At 49.6% G+C, this 13301-nt stretch overlaps 1 protein-coding gene across 3 annotated transcripts in view; it reads left to right on the top strand.

The window, feature by feature from the left end:
* Positions 1-13301, top strand: part of LOC108159815 — a 41853-nt gene that overhangs the window by 17428 nt on the left and 11124 nt on the right. Inside the window, exon 1 of one of the 3 annotated variants that reach the window (XM_017293386.2) lies at positions 2379-2526. The exons of the other annotated variants lie outside the window; for them this stretch is intronic. The gene's annotated coding sequence lies outside the window, so the exon portion shown is untranslated. Of the gene's footprint in view, positions 1-2378; positions 2527-13301 lie in introns of those variants that run through there. 3 annotated transcript variants of the gene reach the window in all.

Below are 13301 nucleotides of genomic sequence, written 5' to 3'. Positions count from 1 at the left end.
TAATAATTTTTCATAATTTTGCGTGGGCTGTGTGGCATTTGAATTTCCATTTCCATTTGCATTTGCATTGGCGACCGACTGACTTCCTTACAGCTGGCCTTTCCACCAGCCACCAACCACCAACCACCAGACGCCTCCGCGAGTCCACGCCCACTGCTTGAAAGGGGGGCTGGCTATTTTTCATTTCAATTAAATTCGCATCGAGATTGCAAATCAAATCGATTGCCAGCACATTTAGCGCCTGTCACATTACTTTGCGAGCCCACTGTTGTGCTGGCTCTTGCATAAGCGTGTGCTCCTGCGCCTGCTTGGCCGTGGCCCCATCCCATCCCCATCCCCATCCCCGTCCCAGTCCAGCCGTCGATTTGCATGCGGTTTCTCTCGTCCATAATTATAGTTTATTACGAGTGCGAGTACTTTTACTTTACTTTACGGTTTTCTACTTTGGCACACTTTCCACCAAAGCCAAGCGGCGGCAGCGGCAGCTCCTGCCATGCAAAGACTTTTACTGCCCACTGTGTGTGCGCAGCCATCATTTGTTTTGGATGGCTGGACTAATGACAAGTGCCTGGTCACGAAATGGCCACGGCTGGGTCTCCGGCCAGACACATTTCGGGAATACTAGTCTGTAACAGAACGCCCCGTGAAATGTGAGCTGGGGAAGGGGATTTGCTAGAGAGATTTCATCCAGGGAAGCAGAATGTTTGCTCCTTCTTTGTCGAGTACTTTCCTGACAATGTCCCATATCTAGATCCATTCTGGGTCCACTTTCCACTCGCAAAAACTCCACTCAGGCGCGTGTCTAATTTATTATTTTGACCTTTGTCTGGGGCCTCATTGTCGGCCTTTATTATTCACCGGGCTAAACACCTCAATTAAACAGATTGCGATATTCCCCTTCGTTGCGTACCGCCTTGTGCGTGACAGAGTCGACTCAGATTCTGCTGATTCTGGGGGAGTGCCACAGCACCCTCTCTATAAAGAGTTCTGCATTGTATGCGCCGGCACACCTTAAAGGGAAAAGGGAGATGGAGACGGAGTCGGAGACCCACCCCACACGAACGAGTGTCCCACTGCACGAGTGCGCCAATTCCGAGGGCACTCCCAGTGGCACGCAACAGTTTTCCCCGGCTCTGGCAGCAGCAGCATCCCGGGGAAAACCCACCCCCCGAAGGGCCAGGGTATGGGTTGAATAAACCCTGATCGGCATCTGGGCTTGTGTTCTCTCCCCTCAGCGATGGGGACAGACACACTTTCACCACTTCTCGGAGCGCAGTCAATAGCAGGGCACTCGTAAATCAACAGCTTCAACTCCGACTCTCCAATAGCGACTCCAATTGCAATTCCCATTCCGAGTGCATCTTCCAGTGAATGCGAGACGAGGGGTACGAGTATTACCCCAGTTTTAGGGCCAGTGCGCAACCCTTGAGATACAGCGAGGCGGCGGCCACACAATGCATCCGGCAGATAGGCGGCATCTGGGTAGATATACTCGTTACTCGTATTGTACGCACAAGTGCAGTACAGTGCCCATCCACTAAGAGGAACAGCGGTTGGGACTGGGACTGGGACTCGGACTGGGACTCGGACTCGGACTGGGAACAGGCCGGCCTCGCCCACGCGCATGCACACAGGCATGGCACTCTCTCTCTCTCTCTTCCCTTCTCTCTGCTACTCTCTCTCTCTTTCTCTTGCTCGTTCCCCGCTTTAACGACTGTTACAGTTTGGATTTGAGTCTCGTTTTCGGTTTTTGTTTTGTCAGCTTTTTTCAGTTTTCCGCCTCACGTTGACCGGTGCACATCGGTGTGGCTGATAAAAAAAAAAAGAAGAAACAAAAACCACCTACCGCGCAGCGTTGTGCCTTTTGTTTAAACCAAAAAACGAAGCAGCAGAGAAAATTATACATATTTGTGTGTGCAGCGATGCATTTAAATAGTTGTTAAGGGGAATACTACGAGCATACGAGAATGGATATGGATATGGTGCTGCTTCCGTTGTGCACCAATTGCAGTGCCGGTGCCGCACCCTCCCCCCGCTGACACACCGCCGGGGAAAATGTTTACAGCTTGCAGTGTGTGTGTTTGGCAACATTCCTGCCCCCCGAAACGAGGTCAATGCATTTCCAATTGCCGATAACCCATGTGAAGAGAAAAGAAACGAAACGAAAATCGGGAGAGAAAAAAACCTATGAAAAGTTACGAGCAGAAGTTCAAAGTTAAGTGGACCCCAAAGCAGTGCGCGTATCTCTCGTTCTCTCTCTACACAATTTTAAATCATAAATAAATGAAAAATTTTCCACTTGAGTGAACCGACTTAAAGATGCATTTAGTGCCGGCTACTAGTATCTGTATCTCAAGAAAAAGTACTCGTAATTGCAGTCCACTGTAGATGCAACTTGTTCTTATCGGTGGAGCTCGGTAATCAGGCATCCACTTGAACTACTTCTCCTCCCGATTGGACTTTATTGGATTATCAGACCCGAGAGTACACAAAAAACTGGATACCGAACACTTGCTGTAGCGAGAGGTGAGTGCTTGCTAGGGCTTCCAGTCGAGAGTACATTGCACTCTCCCTCTCCTCTAACATCCAACATCTATGGGCAGTATATCGTGTGTCGTAATTGTGTCAGCTGCAGTCCACCCTCGCGATCCGGTATCCACCCGCATCTGGAAATCCATCCCAAAATCGAAGTCAGACAAAACCCAATGACCCCCCACAAAATCGGTTCTATTGAAATCTGAAAACGAACACAGCAAAAGCGGCAGATAAAACGGATTAACATAACATGATACGACAACCACCGCCAACACCACTCCGACGGCAAACAGAGAGACAGAAAGATAGCTCCGCTTTAAATTAATAAACAAAAGTCAACGACATGTAGTGGGGGTCTACAAAGGGTGTGCGGAGCAGTGCTAGAAATGCGATATCGGGCGCAAGTACAGGGTGCGTCTGTCTCCCCTCTGAGGCAACAGATGTTGGGGTGTGTAGGGTATGCCACAGAAAACCGCATTAAATGGTGTACCATTTCCGAATAGATCGTATGGTATACCGTTATATGTGGATATTGACTGGATAGATCTATGGCAGCAGTGGTTAGTGGATGCAAGCACGCCCAGCCCTGACTGTGACTCGAATCTGGGTCAGCAGATTCGCAAATCAAATCAAATCGAGCCCAAAAGGAAGCTCGGGTTCTGGAGCTGGCAGAGAACCGATTATGGATAGGATAGAATGGCCGATAAAGACGGGCGGGAAGTTCAATGTTCGCATCAACTGTTAAATTATAGCGATGACATCAGCCCGATAAGATTGTTTTGTTTCTACCTGCAATCTGTTTCACTGCGTGACGAATACCCATAGCCATACCCTTGAGGGTAATCCATTCCGTAGGTATTTTTGCGGGGAATACCGGAATAAGAGTATTCAAAGGGAAAATCTAAAGTGGTTTCCTTTGTTCGGTTGTATGGAAATAGCTGTGAATTGCTGGAAACAGCTGTTCCCGAAAGAAAACAGCTTTATTTCGGCAATTGAAACTCTACCTCATTTACCTCATGCATGCCACATGTGTCCCAGCCAAGTGTGCGTACCCCTCATATAGCCGACAGCTGAGGTTGGGGCCCACAAGCCTGGCATAATAATAACCCTGAAAGTTTACTGACTTCCGTTGCAACGCCACAGCAACAGAGGGAGCCCGTAGGCAGTTCTCCAGTAAACGGAGGCGCTGTGCCAGTCGAAGAATGAAAAGTCCAGAGGCAAGGGCGATAAGCATCTCTGGACACCCATGCACCCATGCACCCATGGAGGGACGACGACGCACGTAGGTGGCGCTAGGAGGAGGCGTTGTCTTCATTCTTCTTCCCTGTGTCGTCTGCAATTTGTTGCTGTTGTTGTAGCTGTTGGTGGTGCTGCTGCTGTGGCACTTGTAGTACCTGCCTTGCAAAAGAGAGGCAAGGAAGTGTGTGATGTTGAACAACCGTTGCTACGGTTTAGGCCCGCTCCAGCACAGTGCTAACTGAAATGCTGTTACTGCTGCAGTTGCAGTTGCATTTGCCGCAATGACTTGACAGCAGCAACATCCTCTCCTCTCTCTCTCCTTTGTGAGTGTACAAGTATTTATCTTAATTAGGCGGGCGTTGGCCAAGTAAAAATGCATGAATCACTGAGGAGAACGGAGTGACAAGGCTCGAAAGGAAGCCAAAGAGGAGGAAGCCACAGCTACAGGCCTAAAAATAGCTCCCCAGAAAATGTTTATGTCTGACAGGGGGCTACGCGGCTTGCGTGGATCTGGGAGAATATGAATTGCCTTTCCATCGGTGGGTTATCCAGTCGAATGTTCAATCTGTCCACAGTTGGAGTTTCAATGAACATTTTTTCTAGTCGAATGCCGAAAACCAATTTCCCACCGGCCAATGGCAATTAATTTAGAAATCGTTGAGCTACGAAAATTGATTTTACTTAATCAAGCAGCGGAAAAACACACGAGGCACTGGGCAAAGGGGCACAGGGGCACAGAGGCACAGGGAAAATGACGCTTTAAAAGTTTTTCGCTGTTGCCAAACGCACAAAAATTAATCAAGCGGTTAAAAAAAAAACTAAAGAGAAACAGAAACCGATTTTATAGGCAGCGCTTGACTGCCCGAAAATGCATATCGCCTGGATTCCAGTACGAAATTTATCGTCGCATGGCATTTTTTGTTGGTTATTGGTTGTTGCCCCGCTGTTGCCTGGCTATTCCGAGTGATTTCATTTTCAGTTTTGGACATAATTTACGTGATCATGGCGCGTCGATAGCAAGAAATTATCAACGCGCATGCGCAGCCGCCGCTCAGGCCGCTCAAGCCGCTGGTCTATGTGGCTCTGGCTCTGGCTTTTTGATACCCTTCCAGAGGGTGTCTTAATCTCTTATCTTATCCAGGAATATATTACTATATTGTACAGCGTGGATAGGAAATATTCTTCAAAATATCGAATGACGATACCTGAAGGGTATCAAAAGCTTCGGCCTCCAAAGGTAGCCTTCGTTTCTTGTTGCTTGTTGCATTTGTTGCTGTTGCTGTTGCAGTTGCAATCGTTGTCGTTGTCGCTGTTGTTGCATTTGCTGCTCAGTTTCTAATTGTTGCGCGCGTTTGTGAAATTTATTGCGTTTCGATATTTTTCTTTTTTGGTTGTTCGGATTTTTCGTTGCCTGCCACGTAACGCGAAAAAGTCGCGGATACGAAGCCGCCGGCCAGGAGGTTCCCTGCTTACAACTTCATTTCGCTTTGGCGATTTGATGGCCGCGATATGGCCCGGCCAAAAGCGAAATTTATTTTTATGTTAATGGCCCTGGCGGAGGCGGGGGGCGGCGTGCGGCGGGCGTCTCAACGAACGCATTTCGTGAAAGGAAAGCAGGAAAGCAGGAAAGCTGTGAAAACAGGGAAAAGGTTGCCATGGACCAGAAGGGGGCAACATGTTTCCTGTGTGGCACATTGCTGATCGGTGACTAGGCTGAGAACAAGAACAAAAGCCAGTGTGAAACAGCTGCGCTTTGTTTGGATCAGAGCCAGGCTCCACGCGATGGTGCCGCATTTTGACAGCTCCCCTTCCCCTTCCCGCTCACACACAGCCGCATGCACACACTCACGAAGGAGGCATTTACGACACCGATTGGGGCATGACTCACTTTGATAAACATGCATCACCCCAGCAGTTCCGACGGATCACAGAAGCGGCGTGAGAACCCAATCGAAAGTGTCTCCCTCGGGGGGAAATCCGATATGGTGTTTGTTGTGACAGTGGACGTGGACGTGGACCGATAAACATCCGCCGAGCAACCTGAATCGATCTGAATCCATCCTCCAGACTATACCAAAATCTGCTGTGGCCATCCATCTCTTTGCTTAGGGAAACCATTTCCAGGCCTCCTGCCTTCCCACACTGTATAATCTCCATTAGGCACTCGCAGCTTGTGGTGCCACATGAGGCACATAGTACTTGCAATTTCTCTGTGCGTTGCATCTGCAACTCGGCAATTTCGCAATCATCGAAATGCAATTCGAATGCCATCATTTATCTGCTGGTCCGACTGCGCCTCCTTCCCAGCCTTTTCCTGGCACAATTTTTCATTTTTTCTTGCGATCGAATCCTGCTGCAAAGTAAATATTGAAGGTAGGAGGAGCCGGTGCCGGTGCCGGAGCCTGCTCTGGCTTTCTGGTCCCGAGACAATCGATTACCGGACTGTGAGTGCGACTGCGACTGAGACTGAGACTGCGACTGGGGCGCAAACGTAATCAGACAAATTCAATTTACGGCAATTTGCATGCCGCTCTGGCAGTCCGACAGAGTTATCCGCGATTTGCCTTCGGAGTCGCAGTCTCTGTTTCCATGAAAAATGACAATTGCTATGGAGGTAGCAGTTGCAGTTGCAGTTGCAGGCTGTGGATGTGTTTGCTGCCGTCATTCTAATGTATGGAGTAACTGGGAGGCAGGCGCACAGGCGCACAGGCAAGTCAACTGCGCCTGCTTCCAAGGCTGTTTCCATCCGATCCGTGGTGCCCGCTGCCCATTTGGCGCCTTATCGCTGCACTCGCATCTTCCCCCCACAATTGCGGCAGTGGCAGCGGCAGCGGCAGCCGCAACCTGAGATCTGGCGGCAGGTTCGGGTTTTGTTGTTTTGGCCATTGCAGGAAATGAAAAATTGGCAAACATGCCACGTTCCGCTGTGCTCTCCTCTCCGCGTACATGCATATGTTGCACATAATTGGCGTTTATGCCACAAGCGACGAAATGCAACCTGCAATGCCCGCAAAGAAAACAAAAAAACAGTGCAGAAATTCCAGCTACAGCTCCGAAGCCTTTGATACCCTTGCAGATCGATCGATATAGTGATCAGAATCAGATATCCAAAGGAAACTACTTCTTCTTGAGTTTTGATTGGATTATCTTTGGAGGAGGAAGAGATTTCCAAAAGGGATAGAGGCAAAGTCTCTGACTTATTCACTGGCATCCAAAGCTCTAATACGATTCACGGTACCCTCTCTGGAAGGGTATAGCTACACAATGTTGCTGATGCGTTGCTGATACGCCCGTTTGGTTGTGAAAAGTTGTCCGGATTTGTTCGTGGCTTTTGTTTGGTGTCCCCCCCCTCGATCTCCCACTCTCTCTCTCTCTCATTTTGGGGTGTGTCGCCTGCAGCCGAATGCGGCCACTTTTGGCGCACTCACTTAACCTTTGAACTGGCAAATGTTGTCGCTGGTGGCACCACTGCAGTGGTGGTGCTGCCTTGAAACGTGATTAAATTTAATTAACATTTGCTTCCTAAAAAGTTGTGTGGCATGTGAAATTTAGTCATTAGTTGTTGTTATTGTGCGGCCATTAGTGCACACATTTGGCTGCCACGCCCACCACCGATCACGATCCGATACCAGCTGCAGGTGCCACAGAGCACTGAAGGAAACGTCTCCCATTTGTGTGTGGAAAGGAGACCACTGGTTGCATTGCAGTAACATCCCAGCACGATGGCTCCATTGAATTTGCATAGCCCAAACGATCCGAACGCTCCAAACGCGGCTAGAAATCGGTGATAATGATGGCGTGTCGCAGTCAGACACACGAAGAGAATTTAATTAGAAACGGGCCACGGTCCGGGGCTGGGTTCTCTGTTTTGGGGTCAGGCAATCGCTGGGCAGAAAGCTTTGCGGCGTGTCAGCATGGCCATTTGCCGTAAATCAAATGCACAAAACTCTCGCCCAACAGCCCAAAATCCCAGCCGAAGCATTGCCACAGAACCAGAACCAAAACCAGACCCATTCCCATTACCATTCCATGGCACAATTTGTACAAAGAATGGGCGAAAGAATGTCGCAATCAAAATTTCAACATCATGTTGCCTCCTCGATGGCTGCAGCAGGAGGTGGAGGAGGAGGAGGAGGAGCTGCGCCCACGGGACTATATTTAGCTCCAGTCGATCGGCCGTCGATGGGGCCTAATGTTTCTGTTTCTGTTTCGGAATCTGAAGTCGATTCCGAATGTCTTCCCATTGCACATACTACTCGTACTCGTACACACTGAACAGACAGACAGACAGACGGGAACTCAATAATAATGACCCAAAATCCACTTGAATGGAACTCTGAATATGCTTCTAATTGGCGCAAATTATTGTAGAGATCTTCTCCAGATTGTGGGGCCCCCAATAATGATGCCTGGGCCTTTGAAATTGCCAGCAATTTGTGGCTGCTTCGGGACTCTGCAGACAAAATAAATCTTCTATTTATTCGGTTCTCCTCGGGCCTGGCACTGAAGTATTCAATTACCATAAATTAATATTGTGGCTTAATTAGAGAGCCAGACAAAAAAAAGGGGAGCCATGTCCAAGGCTCTGACACTAAACTTGACCCACAAATATCTATAGAATACACAGATACTCGTACTGTATATTCACTCTACCATCAGATGCATTTTTTTCACTCTCTGATGAATGTCCAGTGAATGTTCTTTGAGGGATAGTGGCCAGAGGTTTGCTAGGAATACAATCCTCTTGGGAGTTCTGTTCAATTGGTTCAATAATTAGTCACAATATCCTGAAGAGCAGAGATCTGAGGTCAAAGGTCTCTGGTGGGAGCTATTCTTAGCCATCGTGTTGGGCGCCTCTGGCTCCGGGCAGCAAAATGTGGCAGTATTCTGTGTGTGCGCTTGTGCAACCAATTATTAATTGCCTATGAATTATGCTGCAGCAACATTTCTGCATTCCTCCAACGACTCTGCCATCTGAGTCAGCAGTTTCCATCGGCCTGGCGCCGTCGTCTCCGTCCTCATCGCAGGCGTCAACGGCGTGTGCCTGTGCCTGAGCCTGCCTTTCTGTGGATGTGGATGTGGATCTGGTTGTGGATGGGGACGGGGACGGGGATGTGTGTGGGTGGATTGGCCAAGAGCCCAGAGAGTATTCCTGCTTCGGATCGAATTCCTTAGCCATTCTCCGACTTTGTCGCGCCCCTTTTTGCATTGCTTATTAAATTACAAAACAACGGCCCACACATAAATAAACGTGGCGAGCTCTTCCCTGGCATTAGATGATGGCAATAGGAAATGCCTATCCTCATCGGGATCCAGCTACAGCTACAGCCACAGCCAGAACCACAGACAAGAGCCCCTTCTCTCCTTTATGAAAGATTCCTAGCGCTTGGCGTCTATAATTAAGCGTGAAATGTTGCTGGCGTTACGCCGCATTCCTTAAGCCGACGCAAGCCCTTTGGCTATGGCCACAGATCCAAGACCCAAGACCCAAGACCCAGACCGAGACCCAAGAAGGAGGACCAACATCCCCGACTCCAGCTGGACCAAGAGGAAGACAGTCACTTTTATGGGCTCCTTGTGCTCGGTGTTCTGGCAGCAGCCACAGCAGCAGCAATTCTTATTAATTGCAAGTGTCCGCACTTACTTTGCAGCATGTTGCAATTAGAATCTTGAGCCTGGCTGCCTGCCTGTTGACGGAAGTCCATTCAAATGAAGACCCCCGAGGGTCCCCAGCCCCAGACCAGAGTTCAATGGACTCCAGACGCGAGTAAGGGACAGGGCAACCATCTCTTCCACGGATCGAGAACCGCGAAAATTGATTTCTCTTGTTAGGGTTTTAGCACTTTTTCGGCCACAGCCATTCAGCCATTCAGCCATTCCAGGCACCAGCTTAGTCAGGCATCCATTGAAACCATCGAAGCCTCCAGTCGCCCAGGCAGTAATTAAAATAAATTGCTTTCGAAGCGCAGTCCCAGCCACATCTAGTGTTGGCCATCTAACGCTCTTTGCCCGTGTCCAGGTCCTGGGCTGGAACGGAGCTGTTGATAGAATTTGCACTCGACTTTGGTGTGGCTCCTGCCCCAGCTCCTGCCCCAGCTCCTGCCCCAGCTCCTGCCCCAGCCAGGGCCATCAAATTAAAGCGCTAAATTGTTGCTCGCCTTTTCCTGTCTTTCATCACGCCATCGTCGTCGTTTCGCCGTGGTCCTCATAGCCATCTCCATACACCGATCGCTATGTCTGTGCCTGGGCCTGTGCCTGGGCCTGTGTCTGTGGCTGGTTCATTAACATATGTTTGCTCCTCAGATCGGCGGAGCATTGCTGGCTGTAAATTACCGATGGACAGAACAGGCTGCCCATGGCAGTGAAATTTTATGATGCCACAATTCCAATGGATATTCCAGTACTACTTAAAGCCAAACTGCTGACCAGAGCAGATGCCTCCTCGTGGATGCCAGTTAATGGGCGGCATTCAGCGTTCAGCATTCGGCATTCGGCATGGAGGCAGATCTTTTGTGCATCAATTAAAGAAGTGGCCATAATTTGATTGTTTTGGCCTGACCTGCTTTTTATGGCTGCACTGAGTTGCAGTTTTCCACTTGCCAATTATGGCTGCCGCTGCTGCTGTTGGTTGCATGCAACGCCGGTGGTCCACTGGTCGTTGTACCAATCTTGGACAGACACTTTGGCCGTGGCTCAAACGCGTTCTCTGCCATTTAAGCGATCTCTCCGCTCCGCTCCGCTCTCCTCTTCTCTGGTCTGGTCTGCTCTACTCTGTCCTGCCTGTGGCATCTTTTCGCTGGAAAATCTTTGAACCACTTTGAGAGAGCATTGACCATTAATTGATGCCTTTCAAAAGCATTGACATTGGATGCTATGCTGGCATGTGGTCCACTGCTTTGGGCGGCATATGGCACAGCTCCAGCTCCGCTTATGGGCAGCTCCAGTTGGGGCAGGCTCTCCACATTCCTGGCGGATCGATGCGGCCTCTAATGCCCATTCTTGGCTTTCATTTGATGGCAGTCGCTAATTTCTCGGGCTGTCATCCACCCATCAACGATGATGATGATGGGATCAGGCATTGAAGTGATGTAACCTTAGTGGGAAACATTCCACTCCATCCCAATCAATCCCAACCACTGCAGTGCACTGGGATCGTATCGCTGACCTTCAGCGAACCCGAAGTGAAGACTCTAGCTGATTGGGACGCAGATTGACTTGTCATACAGACAGGCTGCAGAACTTGTTAACACTGTTAACAAACTGATATCTTGGCCAGCGGAGGAATGCAAATTTATCCAAGCGACGCACGGTGAACATGTTTATGGAGCTCATTAGCGGTAAGCCAGTGAGCCCTCTCCAGGTGGACCGGAGAGGGACCCACTACTATCTAGAGTCAATATGGCCATCCACACTCAACTTTAGACTCTTGGCCTTCAAACTGGCAGACAAGCACAGTCTCTTACTCTTACTCTGACTGTGACTCTGGCTCCTACTGATTGACTAACTGACTAACTGACTGACTGACTGATTGAGTGACGTTTTGAGCTATGGCTTGACTGGGTTAGCAGTATCTCCCACGTCGCTGCACGCTGCCTACTGCAATCCCTTATGCAATCCACTGCTCCACTTATTGGAGCCCTCGTACTCTAATCAATCACGGAGCGAGCAAAAGACCTAAGCTCTGATTGACATTTCCTGCCCTCTCCCTCGGTCTAACTGTCTTTGGTGCTCTCGACTCTCGGCTTTTGGCTGATGCGTATTTGATATGGGGGAAAATTGATTTCGAAAGCGAAAACCGCAGAGACGTAGACACAGAGACACCTTAAACCGCATGAAAATGTTGCCTGTCCGCAGAGATTAGCGTCTCACCCCCAGCTGCTCTGTTTACCCAGGCCATGGCGTCTCCCAGGCGGAGGTCAATGCAATGGCGCTGCTACTTTCCATATTTGCAGCTCCATCTGCTAATTAAATGTGATTGTTCAGTTTACGCAATGGCGCCACCCCCACTGCCTCTCCACCGCACTGCCAATGCGGTGATGGTGATGTCTCTATCTGGCCTTATGCGATCGTGCCTGAAGCCAATTTCACCGAGCCCTTGAACTGGTCATGGCCATACGAGTATCCCCATCATGGTCGTTGTCCGCATCTGCATCTGCACTGGCGTCCATATTTGGCACCGCCAGGCAAACATTAGCATAAGGCCAATGCCCTGCCATTTTCGGTCTCTCCATCTGAAACGGGGCTTGGCAGAGAGGCTGGAACGGAGACTGGAACTCCAACTGGAACTGCGACTCGAGTGAAATTAGTTTTTACCAGCGAATTTGTTCGCTGTTGCCATTTCCGCTGAGGCGGCTATATTTAGTGGCTAAAATCTGTTCACACTTTTATGCATTTCGCGCATTTGTCATTCATCACAGACAGCCAGGCCAGCGAGGGAAAGGGAAGGGGGGTTCGAGACTGGGACTGGGATGCTTATGATGTTTATGGGCAACATCTTTAGCTGCAACTCTGAAATGCCAGAGTCAAGCAGTACGTCATTGAGAATGCACGAGATGTTGTGTCTAGGTGGGGAGCTCTTCAGCTCTCCGGCTCCTCCTCCTCCCCGGGCTGGAGTGCAAAGTGCAACAGCTCTGGCTTCTCCGGTGCTCCTACAGTGAAGTGTCGCATGCCAGGACAGGACAGAGGAGGGCACAGTGGGCCAATGACTGACTAAAACTTGAAGATGAACATTTGCAGAACAACGATACGAATGAAGATAGTTCTGAAATTGAAAAGAAAGACTTCAAGGTAGTAATGCTGCTTTCATACAGTGAAGCTTATGCCGAATCCCATTTGGAATTGTTAAGAGTGCAATGTTCGATGTCGAACCACTGTGGTGTGGGCCTGTGCTGGCGCAAGTTAATTTAGAATCAGCAGCCATGTTTTATGCGATTTTAGCACTTTTTAGCCTTGGCATGTTTCGGCGTGGCCTGGTCGTGGGCCTGTGCTGTTTAATGGATGTCTGCCCCATGGAATTTAGCACGTTTTGCCATGCCGCACACCGCTCCGAGGAAAACTAATATGCCAGGCCTGTCCGTCTGTCTGTCTGTCCGTCTGCACGCCTGCCAGCCTGCCAGCCTGCCTGCCTCTTGGCCAGGCCATGTGACATTTATGGCTTCCCCCGGCTCTCCGGCTGAGTATCTGTGTTTGAGTCTGGCTCTGGCTCTGGCTCCAGCTCTAGCTGTGCCACAGAGCTCTGTCTTTCACGTGCAAATATGAACAAGATTTATAACTTTTTGGCGGCGACATTTTCCTAGATTTTTGTTTGCTGCCGCTTTAAAAGGATTTCACTTTTCGCTGGAAACGCCAAAGGAGCCTCAGCCAGTGCTAGGCACTAAAAGCAAAAGTAGCCAAGTTGTTTGCCAATGCGTTGGCCTGGATGAGCATCCACTCAACGGTGGCAGGAAGGGGTGGCAGGAGTGGTGGTGGTGGGCCGTTTAAGTGCCTCTGATCCGTGGCCAGGCAGGGGCAGGCGGCGGCTACGGAAC

The sequence above is a fragment of the Drosophila miranda genome, chromosome 3 (genome assembly GCF_003369915.1).
Source record: "Drosophila miranda strain MSH22 chromosome 3, D.miranda_PacBio2.1, whole genome shotgun sequence".
Classification (NCBI taxonomy): domain Eukaryota; kingdom Metazoa; phylum Arthropoda; class Insecta; order Diptera; family Drosophilidae; genus Drosophila; species Drosophila miranda.
This window is presented reverse-complemented; position numbering and strand designations above follow the sequence as displayed.